We start from the raw sequence: 16726 nt of genomic DNA, 5'->3' as shown, positions 1-16726 counted from the left end.
TCTTTCTGTGAAGTAAGTAGAAAGTAATTGAAGCTCAGATGTACTATATGACCTTTCCAAGGTCACAGACTCAACCCATCATAAACATCAAAGAAAAACTGTCTGGGTTCATTTACTTTCAGTTCTCTCGAGACATTATTGTGTATCAGCCAAGATCCTTCCTCAATTATCATTGTAAAGCAGAGTTCCACCCTTATTTTGATAGACACTAGGTTGGTATCTCTCTCCTTGGTACAGGGATAATAGGAAAAGAATGCTTTATATATGATAGTTATAACAGTTTGGTCACTTTAATAGATCATTTAATCTCTCAGATATCCTAGGAGGTAGATAGGGTAAGTATAATTATCCTCACCTTTTAAATGAAAGTACTGAAACTCAGAATAATGACTACAAGCTTTGTTAAGTGTTTACTATATGTAGAGTATTTTAAAAGTTACATCTCTTTTCTAAAAAAAAACACAAAACCCACACACTTCATGTGTAAGTACAAGTGAAGAAACTAGAAGTAGTGTCTCAAATAAATGAAATAGTTTATTGCTATTACAACAATACTTTATTTTCCAATACTGCCTATTTATCCCCTATGCTGCAGAACCTGAGGTTTCAGGTAGTCATCAACAGAGGTCATGTTGGGGATACATATTATCACTACATCTCTCTCTCCCATTCTCTCTCTAACACACACACACACACACACACACACACACACACACACACACACTTTAATATTATCATTATCAGTGTTTTAGATTTGGATCTCTGGAACAGACTGAGTATTGCATGCAGGTTTATTGGGAACAAATATCAGAAGATTTACCTGAAAGAAAGTAAAGAAGGTAGATTAGACAAGAGAAGAAGGAGACCTGCAATGATACGGAAGCCTCAGCGGATCATTTGAAGAGCTTTGTTATTGAGAGATGGTGTTGCAAAATTGTACCAAATTAGGCAAGAAAGTTGAGCCTTTCTGTCTACACATGAACCTGTCATTGGCCAAAGGACAGTGCCTGGGATGGGAAGTAACGTTGGGCAAGGCAATTCTCGACGGCAATGTACAGCTGCCTCTGAAGGAAACAGTTGTGAGCCCTCTACAACAGATGTTTCCAGCAGAGAGGGTGGATATGTGGGCCTTGAAGAAGGGTTCTGAGCAAAACACCTTATTGTCCACTGCCATCACCAATATTCAGCAGTCATTTACCAGTACCTGTGCCAGGTACTGTCCTAAGAACTTTATATAACAATTTTATATACATAATCTCATTCAATCTTTACAACTTTAAGAGATGAGTGCTATTATTATTACCTTATTGCTGATAAATTAAGAATATTTGCCCAAGAGTACACATGTGCCAACTTTCCAATTTAACAACCGATGTTTAGTGCCTCCCTATATTCAAATACCTATTGCAAGATGAGATTTTACAAATGACTTAATTTCTCTGAAAATTCAAAGATATAGTCTTATTTCAAAATTGGCTTTTGGGCAGATTAAATGAAATTAAGTGAAAAACAAATGTAGAGCTGCTTCAACTTTTATCAACTACAACATAAACATAAAGCATTTTCATATTATTACTGGCACATAGAATGCATTCAAGAAATTGTAGCTCATTTGCATATCCATCTATCTCAGAGTGAGTGGTTTTAATTTTGACAACTGAGGACACAGCACTTCCCCTCAGAATTATAGAAAATAAAGATCTCTAAATCAATTTAAATAAAACGATTACATTCTACCAGAAGAGTGACTTAGTTTGTACTTCTTGTTGCCCAAAACTACCAAATCACTTCCCAGCCCTGAGATAGAATTCATGAGAATATCTAAGGGTAGAAACAGCCATCTCTCCTCTCCTTCTCTCCCCTCCCCCTGTCATACAGTACAACACTGAAATTATTGCCACCTGCCTATGCAGGGAGCCTTAACTTGATTTAGTCACTGCCTATTTTGCATCAAGAGCTTTCATTATCACCTTGAGAAAAAAAATGTTTATGTCATGATCAGAAGATTCTGAAATCCATTGCCAGAAAGGATGCAGCACTTCCCAAATAGAAATAGAAGCCCTAGCCCATTTGGCTCAGTGGATAGAGCCTCCGCCTGTGGACTGAAAGGTCCCAGGTTTGATTCTGGTCAAGGGCACATGCCCAGGTTGTAGGCTCGATCCCAAGTGGGGGCCATGCAGAAGGAAGATGATCAGTGACTCTCTCTCATCATTGATATTTCTATCTATCCTTCCCTCCCCCTTCCTCTTTGAAATCAACAAAAATATATTATAAAAATCAACAACAAGTAGAAATAGAGGATGAGGAGATACCTATAGACTAATTAGGCAACTTTAGTTTTCAGTTTTTATATGGTACTCAGAACATGTTAAAACCAGGAAAGGAAGAAAATAGCAAGAAATTCCAAGTATCACAAATGTGAGATGCTATATTCTTCACACACCTAATCAAGTATCTAACATAGCTAGTACTCAATCAAAAATGATTGTAGAGTAATAATGGTAATTAGAATATTAAACTAATATCCTTTGTTCTATATCAAAATCCCAGATACTTTATCAGCATCCAGGGTGACCTTCGAAGTCACCTACCTCTGTGTGCTTCATTTTTCTCTCTACTACAATAGTATTACTTGGTTTTTTTCCCCTACATACTTTGAGATTTTCAGAATGCTATAAAGACCAAGTTTTATTATCCAATTACATTTTTATGCAATTGTAACCAAAAACACATGTGCAATCAGTTTCTTAAGAACAGGTACATTTTCTATTTGAATCTGATTGATTTTGTTGTGAGTGGCTGAAGTCAGCATAAATCCATGTAGTTGTTTACTGGGCAGCCTGATTTCCATAAATACTAGGAAAGTGGAATATTGTGAATGTGAACTTAAGAAAAATTACCAAATGAAAAAGAAATACCTGAACTAAATGCAGACTTAAATATTATGTGGATTTTACAGTTAGTTTAGCATCCAGATGCTGAAGTGCTAAAATACAATGAAGGGAAGTGTGCCTGAGATTATTCCAATGAAGCCATGCACGAAAATAATGGAAATCTCAATATTTCTTGCTACAAAACAAAAATCAAGAGAATATAACGAATTTAGGGAAACAGTATGGGAAATAACATTTTGGAGCCGTTTAAAGTGAGTGTGGATAACATTTGCCATAAAGAGGGGTCAGAACCAGTTGCTAATAGTGGAGGGAAAACAAAAGGAAATTGGCAATAGACATCAATTTTGAATATCACGTATGCCACACAAAAATCAAGTAAAATAGAAATTCGAATGTGGTCCGGAAAGGCTTAACAGACTGACTTTATTTTTGAGATGGACTGGTGTGTTATGGATTTGTAGGCACCGTTGCTTTATACTTACAATAGCCCATCTTTAAACCACTATTGTGACTGAGAGTATAGAATATGCCTATTAGTCAGCCTTGAGGTGTATACCTACTTCTGAAATTGAGACACTGTGTAAACCTCATTTAAATCACAACTAAGGGAAAACTGAAGTGTTTCTCCAGAGAAAAATCTAGCCCATTTGCTTCAGTGGATAGAGCATCAGCTTGCAGACTGAAGGGTCCGGGGTTCGATTCCAGTCAAGAGCATGTACCACGGTTGCAGGATCCTCCCTGGCCCTAGGAGGTCAGGGTGCATGCAGGAGGCAACCAATCCATGTGTTTCTCTCACATCAATATTTATCCGTCTTCCCCTCTCTCTTCTACTCTCTCTAAGAAAACAATGGAAAAATATTCCTGGGCAAGGATTAAAAAAAGAAGAAGAAAAGTCAATATTTATTTACAGAATCAAGATAATGGAGGTGGAGCAAGCCAGCAAGACAGCAAATGTCCACTAAGGGCTGAACATGACCCCAAGCTTCTAGGACTGCCTGGACTCAGGATTTATCACTGGCCAATGCCTGGGAATGTGGTCCCCAATGTTTTATAGGTTAGTGATTGGTGATGGCCTATTTAATGCCTGGAGAGCAATGGGACATGATGTGCATGCTTTTCAGGATTACTTAACAAGGTGTATAATGTACATTTGGTATCTAATCTGGTTCTTGAGTTTTAGTTACTGTGGTTGGTCACATTATGGGAGTGTGCCTATGTGACCAGTCCTCCACAAGAAGCTTAACCTTTGAGACTCAGTGGGTTTCCATAGGCAGAGATTTCTCACTGGTGTCCCTGCTGTTCTCTGATAGAGAGTGGGTCCAGTGAGATTTTGCTGAGGGAGGAATCAGAAGCTTTCTCCTGACATCTCTTAACTTTTTCCAATGAAAATTTCCCGTTAACTTTCACTCTGTGTCCTTTGTTCCAATGAAAATCTTAGCCATGAATATTATCCACTGTTGAGTTCTGTAAGTCCTGATAAATCACTAAACTTGAAGGTAGCCATGGGAACACCAAAACAGTATTTAATCCTCCCAGTCATTCTATGTTATAGGTACAGTTATTTTCTAGAGAATCGGGTTACTTTTCAAAGCCTCAGAACAAGTGAGAGGCAATGTGATATTCAATTGAAATAGCTTATCTGTAGAACTAGAGTTTTATGTCATTGGATCAACCCTGACAGCCTTTTTTTTCCCTAGTAAAGTTCTTGTCCCTCGTGATTTATATAGATGTTAATTCTTTGAGGTTCCTTGATTCCAAAAGCTTAGTTAGAACCCTTAAATAGTAACTTTCAATTGCTCTTTCAGAAAGCATGTACAATTACTTTTAAATTTAATGTTTATTGAAATTGCAACTCCACTGATATCTTCATATGATCAGTGATTGACTAGTAAAATAGATTAGGATGCCCTAAAAAATATTGATTAAATAGATGAAGGGTGGATGATTTCCTAGCCAGTGTTTTATTAGAAAAAAAAGTAACTCATAATAAATCATATTTTATATTTAAAATTTATGTAAAATGAAATATACAGATCTTAAATGTAAGTTTTTATGGTTATGTCTCAATAAAGCTGATAAAATGCTTACATTAGGTTTAAAAAATTGATAAGATATAACACATTTTAGCACATTTAAACCAATACCCTGATTAGGATATAAACATTTTAATTGACCAATAAAATCTCCTTTACTCAACTTCATTTACTAAACATCCTCTATTTGGCAACTATTGTTCTGATTTTTATTACCATAGATTAATTTTCCTTAAATTGAATTTCATATACAATTAATTCATTAGTATTACACTACTTTATGTCTGGCTTCTTTGGTTTTAACAGTGATTCATTTTTTTTTCCTTTAACTCTATGAATAGACTTCAAATTTGCACCCATTTTTCTCAAATTGATAGATACTCAAATTGTTTACAAATATTGGCTAGCAGGGGTGGGCAAACTTTTTGACTCGAGGGCCACAATGGGTTCTTAAACTGGACCGGAGGGCCAGAATAAAAGCATGGATGGAGTGTTTGTGTGAACTAATATAAATTCAAAGTAAACATCATTACATAAAAGGGTACGGTCTTTTTTTTTTTTAGTTTTATTCATTTCAAACGGGCCGGATCCGGCCCGCGGGCCGTAGTTTGCCCAAGGCTGGCGCTAGTATGATATAAGTATTGCCATACAAGTTATTTTTGTGGATATATGCTATCATATTTGTTGAGGTAATAACTAGAATTGAAAATGCTGAGCCATAGTGTGTGTGTGTGTGTGTGTGTGTGTGTGTGTGTATTTATAAGAAGCAGCCCATCTAAAATGGTTTTGTGGCTTTGTAATCTGAACAGAATATACAAAGAGTTCAAGTTTAACCATGTTCTTTCCAATATTTCATATTACAAGACTTTTGTTTTATCCATTCTAGTAGTGGGTTTCTCATTTCCAGTAGTGACTTCTCGTATCAGACTTATTTTACATCCCTCTGATTATTAAGGACGTTGAGCACCTTTTTATGTGCTTAACTTGATATCCTAATGTTCTCTTATGTGAAGTGCCTATTCAATAGGATTTTATGCCAAAATTGGTATTGTATTGCTTGCCTTTTGATTGCTGATTTTAAGTGTCAATTACATATTCCTAACATAATTTATTATCAAAATAATGTTGCTGGGTCTTGTTTTATTTTCTCCCAGTCTCTGACTTGCCTATTTATTTTCCTAGTGACTGTTTCCAAAATTAAGAGTATTTGTTATTTCGAAGTACAGTCTATCAATGTATTTTCTCTTATGTTTTATACTGTGTGCCCTGTAGGAATTTTGCCTAAGTCACACAATGATTCTCTTATGTTTTCTTCTTTAAGTTTAATGTAGTGTAAAGACATCCTGTATATCCTCAATCTTACAAAGAAAAAGCATTCTCTCTTTACCATTGAATATAATGAAGTCTTTTATAAATACCTTTGATCAGGTTGAGGATTTCCCTTTTATTGTGTTTGATGAAATTTTTACTTATGAATGAGAGTTGAATTTTATTTTATATTTTTCTTCATTGAAATAATTATATGCTTTTTTTTACCTATGTTCATTTACCAGTTGGTAAAAAATTTTTTAAAGTTTGAATGTAAAACTAGCATCATATTTCTATAAAAATCCCCACTTGATGATTATGTTTTATCTTTTTTATATACTTCTGAATTATATTTTCAAAAGGATTTTACATTACACATTCATAAGAGAAAATGCTATAATTTTATTTACATCTCATAATTTTCTCTGGCTTTGTTCCCAGGGAAATGTTAATCATACAATGATCATAAAACAATGAGAGCAGAACTAGATTCCTCAAACTTATGAAAAATAAGATTAATATTCATCTTTCAACATGTGATAGAATTAATCAATGAAACCACCTGAAATGTTCCTTTTGGATAAACTTTAAATTATTGATTAAATTACTTTACTAGAGCTATTAACATTTTCTAATTGTTTTTGGGTCACTTTTTGGTAAGTCATATTTTTTTTCATAAAGGTAATTTAATAAATACATTAAAGTAATATACTTTTATCATCCATTTAATATTGGTAATATTTTACCTGTAATACTGACCACTTTTATTCATAATGTTGTTGTACATATTATAATTATTTTCTATGTCATTGATTACTGCTCTTGTTCTCATTATTTATGTCCATATAATTAAAGTTTAATTTGATTTTCTTTTCCTGCTTTTTATGGTAAAAATTAGATCACTTTTAAAATATTTCATCTTTCTAATATAGACATTTATCTTTTACACATTGCTTTAGTATTATCACACAGCTATTGATATATTTTTATTTTCATCTGATTTAAAATGTTCTATAATTTCTGTGCAACTTATTTATTCTTTTTTTAAATTTTGTTTTATTGCTTAAAGTATTACAAAGAGTATTACATATGTCTCCTTTTTTTCCCCCCTTTGGCATTCCCCCGGCCTCCCCTACCTCCAGTGTCTTGTGTCCATTGTTCATGCTTATATGCATGCATACAAGTCCTTCTGTTGATCTCTTACCCCCTCTCCCCCAACACTCTCCCGCCTTCCCACTGTAGTTTGACAGCACATTTTAGCATTGATTCTTTAATTCTACTTGGAAGTTTCATTTTTTTGAAATGTATATTGTCTCTTCTGTGTAATAATTAGAAAGTGCATTTTTGTGTGTGTTTTAGGTGAGGTATTTTATAAATGTTGATTAGGCAAGATTGGTTAATCATATTCTTCAAAGATTTTATATCCCAGATGATATATTTTACATGTGTTTATTAATTAAGAACATGTTGAAATCTCCATCTATTACTGGATTTGTTTTTCACTCCCTTGAGTCTCTTTTCTTCTTCATTTTGTTTTATAGTACACACACAGTTAAAATCATTTTATCTTTCTGATGATATGAGATTTTTGTGATTATAAAATATACCTCTTTATCTTTAGTAAGATTCTATGTCATAAAATAATTTTTCTATTATGAATGTAACCACTCAGTCTTTCTATGCCAAGTTTTGTCTTTAAACTTGAAGCACAATTTCTAAAGACAGCTTTTGGTTATATATTTATCCAGTCTGACAATCTCTTATTTTTAACTGATGACCCTTGTTGATATTCATCTAATTTAATTAGTGATATGGTTTGGTTTATGTCTACTATTTTACTAATTGCTTTCTGTTTCTCCCATTTGAGCTACTGTTCCTTTATTCTTTATTTTTTGCCTTCTTTTGGATTAATCTTTATTTTTATCATTGCTTTTCTTACTTTTTTTTCTGTACTTTGGTATATTTTCTTTATGTATTTGCACTTGTTTTGTGGCCAAACTAATGATTCTATTATACATTCATACTTTTCATATTGTACTTAATGTATAGAATTAGACCTACCCTTCTAATGGTAATTATTTACTAATTCTTGCCTTTGTACTATTATTGTCATATATTAGTTCTTCACATTTAAGCCATATCAGGTTACTGGTTTTTATTTTTTTCTTTAAGAAATAATGGGGAAAAGAGATAGACTTTTATATTTATCTAAATATGTACTATTTCAGGAACTCCTCATTCTACTCTGTAACTTTGAATTTTCATATTTATCATTTCTCTTTAGTATGCACAATGTTTTTTTTAATAATCTGCACTAGAGCAGCTTTTCTAGTAAGAATTTTTTCAGATTTTATTCATATGAAGATATTTTTATTTTGTCCTCATTTTTAAAAGATATTTTTGCTGAATACAAAATTCTGAATAACAGTTATGCAGCATTTTAAAGATATTGTTTCATTCTCTTTTTCACTCTGTTTCTGTTGAGAATCTGCTATAATTATTGAGTTTCCTTTGTATATGATATTCCTATTTAAAATTTTCTCTTTTATTTTTCTTATCAACTATTTGTCCAAGTGGTTGCTTCTCTTTTTTGTACTTATACTGCTTAAATTTGATCGAACTTCTCAAAAATGTAACTTTCATTTTTTAAACATAGCTGGCGTTTTCATCCTTGAAAAATATAATGTATGCACCTTATTTATTTTCTCCCTGGATCTCTAAATATATGTTTACTAGACTATGATATGCTACCATAATTTACTAAATTCATATTTATATATTTCTTCAATTATTTTCTTTATTCAGATAATTTTTTTTTCTGTGACTTCAAGTTTACTGTTTGTTCTTCAATATTCAGACTTGTGCATTTTTATTTGATAAATAGTATTGTCAGAATTTTTCTTTGTTCCTTTTTATAGTTTAAATTTCTATGTAATCTTTATCTACTAATTTCAGAATCTGTGTTGCTTTGGTTTCTGTTTCTGCTGATTGCTGCTATTGATATGAATACATTCCCATGCTTGTTCATGAGTCTCATAATTTGACTGTATGCTTGACGTCATGCTGGATACACTTGGAGATTCTAGGTTATATCACCTTTCTTTAACTGTAGACAGCTAAATTACTGGTAGTTATTTTCAATACTATAAGGCTTTTAAAAATGTTTTTTATGTGAGTCTATATCAGTTTTGTCCTTTTTCCTAAGATACATCTCTGTAACTAAGGCACAGTTCTTACTCCCAAAGCCTGGTCTTAAAAATTCAACCAAATAAAGTTGAAAATATTATTTGCTTTATTAAAGGATTCGTGAATCAGGGAGTATCTGATTCAGCATATGGGAGGGAGCTCTGAGGAGTTGTACAAAAGAGAAGGCTTTTATGAGCAGAAGGAGGGTGAAACAAAGAAGGTTAAAAAAATAGATTATTTCAGACAAGGTCATCTTCCCTTAGGGGAGAGTCTTACCAGGCTGATTACCTCACTAGTACTCACCAGGAAATTCCAAATTGACTAGTTAAAGGTCACATTCCTGGGAAAGACTGAAAATGCAATTAATTCTTGGTTGGCTGACATGAGGCTTAGCACCTGTGACTCCATTTGGGGCCTGTTGCTTCTTTTTAACAATGGCCTTTCTGGAGTCTCAGCTAAATGCTGGATGTGTTTGTAAAGTGCTGCCGGGTTTTGCACTCTGCCTGAATAAAAGTCCAATACTGACAGCAGATGAAGAATTACTACTGGTGTCACTAGTCCAGCCTCACTGCAACTGCAGGATAGCAGCCCTGCGCCTTTCAGTCTGGTCTGTGGTTAGCAGCCCCGCCCTTGGCCAGCACCCATGGTGAAACCCTGCTCATTGTTTTCAAACTCTTATGAAAAGCTTTTCCTTCTCTACTACTATTTTCCACAAATCCTAGGCACCTCAGTGATCAAAATTTTGGCTTTGCCCCCTTAGCTCAGCAGGTCTATTGTTTTCCCTGTATTCCATTTTCCTGAACCACGGGAGTTAAAATGCTCCTCTTGAGAAAGCTGGTGTGAGTATGGGTTCTCTTTTTATGATCTACTCTTCGTGTTTCTCACTGCTTTGAAATAGTCATATCGTCTTTTTTTTCTTCCAAATTTTATATTTGTGTGTAGTAGGAGGACAAGTCTGGTACCAATTATTTCTTTATGCTGGAAAGCAGCATTCTCATCACTAATTGCATTCTATTCTGAGTTGAAAATAATGTGGGATGAGAGGATCTTTGAAAACCATATGTCAATGTTACATACAGTGAACAAGAAAATCTATACCTTAGAAATCTTGGTTTAGCAGTGGTTTTATAATAAGACATAATAATAAAAGAGGAGAATTTATCCTTGTGAAGATATTCACTAAGATATACAAATGTGTGACAAAAGGAAACATATACGTAATCCCAGAAAATGAGATGTCATTGAGCAAAGAAGGTAAGTGGAATTTAAGTGGTTCATGTAATGGATTGGTTGGTCAGACCAGAATATTTTGTAAATATACTGCAAAATATAAAAGTACTAAAAACAAGAAAGAAGCTTAAAAATTTACAGACTAATGCAACGATTTTCAAACAGTGTGCTGTAAGGGGCACATTGGTATGCCACAAGAATTTTTAAAATATGCAATACCTGACATATAGTCAGGAGCATTTACCTCTTTTTTCCCCTCAGGTTGTCAAATTAAAAAAAAAATGACAACAGCCAACACAGTAGCTGTGTCATGTGAGTGATCACAATTAAACCTATTTTTATCATATCAGAAAAAATATATGTTTTGGTATGCTGAAGAATTTTTGTAATCAGTTTATGTGTGCCATGAGATGAACAAGATTAAAAATTGCTGGACTGAAGCATAGCTGTCCTTATTACAAAAGACTTCTTCACTTTAGTAAAGAATACTTTGAAGTCGTAGTACTCAAAATTATAAACCTACTTTTGCCCCACCCTCTATTAGCCTTATATTTTTCTTCTCTTTCATAGGGTGTATTTGGCAAGGAAACAAATATATAATTAGAGAAAATTTTCTTGAAGATAGTTTTTATTAACAATAATAAAGCAGAGAGTATGAAAAGAGTAAAAGCATTTTCAATGAACCATGTGAAACATCTTTTTTTAAAGGTCTTTAACCACCAGGCTTATATATACATGAATAAAATTAGTGACTGGCATAGAAATTATAAGTAAAAATGTATTACTTATTATATCCTCACCTTCCTTAGTCCCAAGGAACGTGACAAATACCCCTCTATAATCTTAACATTATAAATATTATATAATTACAAAATAATATTATAAGTATAATACCAAGTCAGTCTATCATATGTCAGATGACTCAGAAAAGGGAGATCTTACCAAGTTTGTGGTGGCAGATCAGTTAAGGAAAGTATTCTAGAAATAGGTGATGGCCTTTTTAAGTCTTAAATGATGCAAGTAAGGTACAGGTGAGGTGAGTGAGAGAACACTTTAGGAAGAAGAAATAACATAGACATTGTAAGGCCACATCAAGGAAAACTCTGTTACTCTGGAGTGCAACATGGAGATGAAAGAATAGAGAAGAGACACATACTGAAACTATTCTTGAGAATTATTTCCTAGGAATAAATATAACACATTTCCTAGGCAATAGATGCATTTGTAGCTTAGATAGATCATACTGGGGGCAGTGGACTTGAGGAAAATACTCCAGAGAATGAAAATCACATTTAGAATCAAAAGATGATGAACCTTAAATAGTGCCCTGGTGACGGGTTTAATACAGGGGTGGGGTGATTGGTGTACAGAAATACTTTTGAAGTAAAATCTGTAGGCCTTGCTGACAAATTGTACGAGAAATAAGAGGTTAAAGTAATGGAAGACTCCCAAGTTTGTAGCTTGGGTGACTGAATTGATGGTGATAAGAGGAAATAAACAGAAAAAATGATCAAATGGGAATGACAAAAGCTCAGTGAAAGTGAGTTTGACTTGAAGGTACCCAAAGGAAATGTAGGTGTGCTCAGTGAAGAAGTATAGGCAGGTGATACATTTTTACACTTATAACCATCTTGGAGATAGTGAAAATCATAAAAATGATAAGTTCACAAAAGGAAAAAAACACAGAATTTTAAAAGAGGAGTATCAATGGTGAAATTCTAGGAAATATTAGAGTTTATAATATGAAAGGACATTCAGAAATGATGAAAACATATTACTATGAGAGAGAAGAAATAGCAGGACAATTAAATGTGAAAAGCATAACTTTGCAACAACTAATGCCTAGACAACTAAATATCTATAGGCAAAGAATTAAGTTGGACCCCTGTTTCATACCATATACAAAAACTGACCCAAATGGATCATAACTAAAATAATAAAATTCTTAAAATGCAGACATACATTTACACGAATTAGTTGAAACAACACCTTTTTATTTTTTTAATATATTTTATTGATTTTTTACAGAGAGGAAGGGAGAGAGATAGAGATTTAGAAACATCGATGAGAGCCTCCTGCACACCCCCTACTGGGGATATGTCCACAACCAAGGTACATGCCCTTGACTGGAATCAAACCTGGGACCCTTCAGTTTGCAGGCCAACGCTCTATCCACTAAGCCAAACTGGTTAGGGCAAAACAACACCTTTTTAGATACCAAGAACATAAGTGACAAAAGGAAAAACAGATAAATTGGACTTCATGAAAATTAAAAATGTTTTCCTGAAGGAGCACCATCAAGACAATGAAAAGTTAACCCAAGGATTGGGAGAAAGCATTTTTAAATTTTATATGTAATAGAGAAATTGTATCCAGAATATATAAAGAACTCATAATTCAGAAATGACAAATAAAATAGGTGGATACTTTGAATTAACATGTTTCCAAAAATAGTAGATGAATGGTGAATAAGCACATGAAAAAAATGGTCAATATGACTAATCATCAGGTAAATACAAATAAAAACCACAATGAGATACTGCTTTACATCCACTGGGATACCCATAATAATAAATAATAATATCAAATGTTGGCAAAGATATAGAGAAATTGACACCTTCACGTACTGTTGGTACAAATGTATAATGATGCAACTATTGTGAAAATAGTTTGGCACTTTCTCAAAAAAATTAACCACAGTGTTATCATATGATCCAGCAATTCCTCTCCTAAGTATATACCTAAAAAAGTTGGACACAAAGGTCCACACAGAACTTTCATATAAATGTTCAAAGTAGCATATGCCTAATATCCAAAATATTTAAATGTCAATGAATGACATTCATTGTCTAATGTCAATGAATGAAGGAATAAGCCACAATTGGAATATCCCTACAATGGGACATTACGTATATATATAAAAGCCCAGTGACCATTACGGTGGAATGACCAGTCACTATGACATGCACTGACCACCAGGGGGCAGACACTCAATGCAGGAGCTGCCCCCCGTTGGTCAGTGACTCCCACAGGGGAAGCACCACTCAGCCAGAAGCCAGGCTCATGGATGGCAAGTGAAGTGGTGGTGGCAGCAGCAGCACTAAGGAGCAGCAAGCCAAGCGGTAAGGAGGGAGCAGGCAGGCAGTTAGGAGTGAGGGGTCGGTCCAGGATTGCAAGAGGGATGTCCAATTGCCGGTTTAGGCCCGATTGTGAGAGGGCATAAGCTGGGCTGAGGGGACACCCTTCCATTCCCCTGTGCATGAATTTCATGCATCGGGCCTCTAGTTCAGTAATAAAAGGGAATGAAGTATTGACACATGCCACAACTTGAGTAATTGAAATAGGATTATGAATGTAACCAGTCACATAAGACTAGATATAGTATGACCCAGTTTATAGAATAGGTCAAAAATCAGGTACCTCCCTAGAGACAGTAATTAGATTAGTGGTGGCCAAGGAGAAAGGAGTAAGAAGAGAGTGAGTGGTGAGTGACTGCTAGTGGGTATGGAGTGAGGAAAATGCTCTGGAATCAAATAATAGCAGCAATTTTATAACCTTGGAATAATATTTTAAAAACAATCTATTCAGTTTATAATGGTGAAGTTTTTGGTTGCTAAATTAAATCTTAATAAAGCTTTAAAAAATCATCTGTGGCCTTGCCTTGCCAGTGTAGCTCAGTGGTTGAACATCGACCAATGAACAAGGAGATCAAGGTTCAATTTTTGGTTAGGGCACATACCAGGGCCATGGCTCAATCTCTAGTAGTGGGAGTGCAGAAGGCAGCTCATCAATGCTTCTCTCTCATCATGGATGTTTCTATCTTTCTCTCCCTCTCTTTTCCTCTCTGAAATCAATAAAAATATATGCTAAAGATCATTTGTGTCTCCCAATCCCTGCATTTAATGGAGACTGGACTTTCAGTGTAATGGTGTGGGCTTTCTTAATGTCTTTTATCCAGACTTGAGTGTAGTTACTGCTTTTGCTGAGCACAGCGTTCAGATGTCAAGTGTTCCCTGTTTGCATTGCAGCATCTTTAAAATGTACGTACCAAACACCTGAAGCCATGAAATTAATTCTGGATTTGAGTTTTCCTTTGACAGTGTGGACAGAAGGCCATGAGTAATGGAGACTTGCATGTCCACAAGAAGAGAAGACTTCTGCTGAGAGGCAGATCTATACTTAAATTCGGAATATAATGCTCTAGTCTTGTAAGTCTGCAGGAGTTTCTGAAACTTCACTTAGGTTCACCTTCCAAGGTGTGCTTCCCTGATGCTCTCATGCCCTTCTTAGATATCACCTTTTCCTTTTTTTCTTTTTTAATATATTTTATTGATTTTTTACAGAGAGGAAGGGAGAGGGATAGAGAGTTAGAAACATCGATGAGAGAGAAACATTGATCAGGTGCTTCCTGCACAGCCCCCACTGGGGATGTGCCCGCAACCAAGGTACATGCCCTTGACCAGAATCGAACCAGGGACCTTTCAGTCCACAGGCCGACACTCTATCCACTGAGCCAAACTGGTTAGGGCAGATGTCTCCTTTTTCTGCTTGCAGAAATGCATAAAAGCCAAGAAACCTTGTATCTCTTCCTTGGTATCCAATACAGAGGCACAGCATAATCACGAGACAGGCTAAACAAAGTTCAACCTGATCCTTCCCTTTCTTGATCTGTTGTTTTATTCTAAACATGTAACAAAAAATAACACAATTTAGGTTGGGGAAAGTCTTGTATTACATAGATGTATTTAACAAACTCTTTTCCCAAAGAAAACCAATGTTTTGAAATGATGGGTCAATTTGCATGCCATCTCCACTATTGGAGTTACTGAGTGACACTGAGGGATTACTTAACCATTCTGAATCTGTCACCTCAATGCCAAAAGAGGAGAGCAATAGAAATGACTACCACACTGGGTCCCTATGATTAGGGCAGAGATAATGAAGTTCATCCGGTTATGTAAACAAAAATGTGTTCTACAAAAAAGAGTGTTATTTCCTAGTATGCACACTTTTTTTTTAAACCAAGTACTGTCATAAGTCTTTGTTGAGTATGCAATTCAATGGTCACCTTCCAAACTGTGCAGGAAATCTGTTATTAGATAATTCTGGCCAGAACAAACTAAAACACATATTTTCCTTTGAAGTCAGAGTTCTGTTTTAGCAAAATATAGTACAGTTTTTCTGTTTAAATGACATGCAATTCACAAGTGAGTTGATTTGTACAATCCTACTTATATCTGTTGTGAATCTTACTATTGCCCAAGGGGCTGGTATTCAGTTTGCAAAAGTTATTACTCATATGTTTTAGTGGCCTGGGGTTTTAAAGCAATATCTGTTCTGTGCGAATGTTTTAAACTTCAATCTCTCTAAAAAGAGAAACAAAAACAAATCAGTAAATTAGATGTTTAATTCTTTAAACTTGTATCCTCCTTAAAATAGAGCTTTACACCAAATGTACTTTTCCTACAAGTAATGCCTTTAAAAATTCGGTTAAAGGAGACGCTCAATCCAAATTTTACTGTAATTGGCTTGTCCCTGAACGATGGGATATGAGCTAAACCCTCTGGATAGGAATTCTGGAAGACCACCTGACCTTTCCCCCATTGCCTTCGGTGCATTTCAGCCCCATGGAACGTCAACTCTGTGTTAATCACCGGGTTAGTGGTGCTGGGTATGATGTTTCAGGCAATAGTAGAGTTTGCTTAAGATTTAACAGAACTGCCCTAGCTGATTTGGCTCAGTGGATATAGCGTCAGCCTGCGGACTGAAGGGTTCCGGGTTCGATTCCAGTCAAGGGCACATGCCCAGGCTGCAGGCTTGATCCACAGTATAGTGGGTGTGCAGGAGGCAGCCAATCAATGATTCTCTCTCATCATTGATGTTTCTATCTCTCTCTCCCTCTCCCTTCCTCTGTGAAATCAATAAAAATATATATTTTTAAAAAATCCAGCTCAGATCTTGTTTTTTAATTTCCTCATATCTATAATAGGGGATATATTAGTGGCTCTTGTGATGATCAACTGAAATAATGTATGAGGAAGTGCTCTCTACACATTCACTTAACTAGGATATCCT

This window comes from Myotis davidii, unplaced genomic scaffold (genome assembly GCF_000327345.1).
Source record: "Myotis davidii unplaced genomic scaffold, ASM32734v1 scaffold330, whole genome shotgun sequence".
Lineage (NCBI taxonomy): Eukaryota > Metazoa > Chordata > Mammalia > Chiroptera > Vespertilionidae > Myotis > Myotis davidii.
This window is presented reverse-complemented; position numbering follows the sequence as displayed.